Source organism: Sinocyclocheilus rhinocerous, unplaced genomic scaffold, assembly GCF_001515625.1.
Source record: "Sinocyclocheilus rhinocerous isolate Xijiao unplaced genomic scaffold, SAMN03320098_v1.1 scaffold509, whole genome shotgun sequence".
Lineage (NCBI taxonomy): Eukaryota > Metazoa > Chordata > Actinopteri > Cypriniformes > Cyprinidae > Sinocyclocheilus > Sinocyclocheilus rhinocerous.
Window position 1 is genome coordinate 524,203 of NW_015652428.1, and position 3,374 is coordinate 527,576.

Here is a 3,374-nt window from a genome sequence, read left to right on the forward strand (position 1 = left end):
GCGCGCTCCTCTGAGATATGCTAGTCTCGCGAGTTTGTTTATTGGAGCAAAGGAAGCAATGTTTCCTTACTTTAAGAAAGGAAAACAGTCTCCTCTTGGCTTATATCGAAATCCTCCGACATTTTTCTTTGCAAATCTTCGGTTTGTACTTCTAATTCCTGACCGGCGTTTTGTTTTGTTGTCTCTTCGCATTCATCATTAATCACGCAACGCCGACGTGCTACGTCATCCGCCAGCACGGCTTCTGCGTATGACAGTTGGCAGAAGTGATATAAAAGTGTTTATTACGTTTGAAATATGGATATTTTTCTTACAAAAACGCATGGATTCACTACAGAAGGCCTTTATTCACCCTCCGGAGCTGTGTGAAGCACGTTTTATTATGAATGCGCGCGCTTTATTTGACGACTTGTGGACTGTTCAACTGCAAAACCCGCTGACTGCAATGATAGAGCTTGGAATAGCCAGGACAATTTTTAATATAACTCTGACTGGATTAGTCTGAAAGAAGAAAGTCATATACACCTAGGATGCTTTGAGGGTGAGTAAAACACAAGCCAATTTTCATTTTGGGGTGAACTAACCCTTTAAAAAATAAGTACTGCACCATGCAAATAACTGAAAAACACAATACAAAAAACGCAATAGCTACAACACAATACAACAACCGCAGGATAAATTGAATGTTTATATTAATATTTCATAAATATATTCTTAAAATCACACAAAAGCATTTGTCAAACAGTGAAGGACATGGACTTAGTCATCCAGATCTTATTAGACTAAATATGAATATATTGAATGAATGAATATAATTCGTTGAGCAAAGTTTATAGGCTACTTGTCCTCCTACATTAACTTTTATAATGACCAGCAGAGGGAGCAATAACTCCAAATATGTAGAAAAACCCTGCTGTTACGGCTGTTTTCGCAACAGGTGATCTCTCAGATTTGACATATTGCTTAATATCTGCTGAATAAAACAATAGAAAAAAATCACAGAATTTGTAATGGTTTTACTGGTTATAATGGGAATTGTATTGGTTTTATTGGAAACTATAGCCTAATGCTCCCTGTGGGTCTCTATTGGTAATTTGTCACCTTCTATTGGTGGCTTGTTAAAACCACTAAATCCTAATGGAATATGTTTCGAAACACACTACAGGAAACCATTTTTAATGGTTTTAATGGTTAATAGTTGATGGTTTGTAATGGTATTTGTAGTGGAAACCGTTAGAATTTCTGTATTGGTTTCTATTTTTTTTTTCAGCAGGGTAGAAATTTGCAATTTTTTCATGGAGGAAATTAATTTTAAAATATTTAATAAATAATATTTTTGTTAGTCAGTTGCACTAAAGATAGCTTTTTTCTTTATAACATTGATGAAAGTCTTGAGTTTACGCTATCTGTTTGTGCAACCAATGGCAGACAGGTGGAGCCACCATTGCCATTATTACTCGCAGCTGCATTTAGTGCAGCTGTTGGTATAGAAACAACTTGACTAAGTAACGGAACTATTAAAGTAGACTTGCCAACATAAATCTCTTCCAAATCCATCAACCTAATTTCAAAAGTTAATCCGTCCTATTCCCATCTGAGCTCTCCGCTTACATGAAAAACATTCTTCCAGTTGCTCTATTCTCTGAAAACAATCAGAGGCCCCTGCATCCTGCCTGAAGACACGCATTCGAACAGAAACAATAACTGATGTTCTCACTTAAGTTTAAAACGGTCAAGAAACTGGGCTCAAACCCTTCAAGCATCAGGTGACATTATGCGTGTTGTTAACGCACAGCATGATAGACTATATTTTGCAGTGGCAGGCGTCCAATCTGTGCAACATCAGAGAGCAATCTAGGACACAGCTATCCCAAGCTATGAAAACATCCTTATAGTGTTTCTGTGGAATTCATAGGAAGTGAGCATAGAAAGACTTCAGATTATGCGAATAATGAAGAACCAAAAGTATTCGCCTCCAACAGACAAAGAAAAATGGGCATTTTAAAATGTCGGCATACCAAAAACAACACAAATCATTTGGATGCGAACTCGGTGCTCTAATCAAAGGCATTGTGAAAGGCGAGGAGGGAGAGGTTGAACAAGCGTCTTCAGTGTGATGCTCCTGGGAGTGAGGACTTGTGAAACGCAGTTTGCAGTAGTCTGTGGTAAAGCCCCCACTGAGAGAAAAGACTCCCGGGTGTGCCAAGTGCATTTGAGTTCTTTGGCAGGCATTGCCCATGAAAGCTGCTGCATAAGATACTTCAAACATCATACGATTGCTCACAAGATGTTCACACACACCCAAACAGACTTGTAGAGACGTGAAAAAGGTTTTTTGATGCCAAACAGTGTTATGGCTACTCTGAAACTCTGCTAAGTTAAAGGGTTAGTTCACCCAAAAATGAAAATTAGCCCATGAATTACTCACCCCCAATGCATCCTAGGTGTATATGACTTTCTTCTTTCAGACGAATCCAGTCGGAGTTATATAAAAAATTGTCTTTGATCTTTCAAGCTGTTTAATGCCATGCAGTCAGCGGGTGTTGCAGTTTTTAAAAAAAAAATTTATTGATTGATTGATTGGTTGGTTGGTTGGTTATGTTAACATTAGAAAAAACATTAAGGGAATGTTTAATTTTATGATTTTGCAAACATTATGAGAACGTTACTTTTGAAAGTTCTGAACAATCTTTTGCATTTGAACCATCTGAAACAAGCAGCAAGTAGTATCCAACTAAAATGTTTCAGAAAAATGTTCTATGAACAACGTATAAATATCATTTTTGTGCTTACATTTTGATAACATTATTCAAAATGAAAGAACTTTAAACTTTACTGGAAGAATGTATGCCTTGCCAGAATGAGCCAAAGTTCTGAGAACATTCCCTGTTAGCTGAAAACATGAGGTAGTCTATTTTTGAATGAGCAAAATGTACATCACACTTTTATTTACTTTTAAAATACATTTTTCTTTTAAATAAAAACTTGATTATGAATAATATTTTTGATGCCCGTGTTTTCTTTTTTAATTAGGCCTAACAATTATATATATATACATATATATATATATATATAACAGTATGCCAACATCTGGCAACATAGAACAAAAGAACGGTTGGGTTATGTTTTTCAAAAGGGGGGCCTGACAAAAAAATGCTCCAAACAGCATTTTACAGACTTTTCCGTGAGTAGTAAACAAACGTTGCATTGATGTTGCAATTGAATGAAGCTTTTCTCAAATTACAGTGAAATTCTTCCACTGAGAATTATGGCAATACATGCATGTGGTATGAAGCTTCTCATTGCGTGCTTTACGTACATACAACATGAACATGTGGTGTAACAGATGTGGCATATGGAACAGAGCTCTCTAT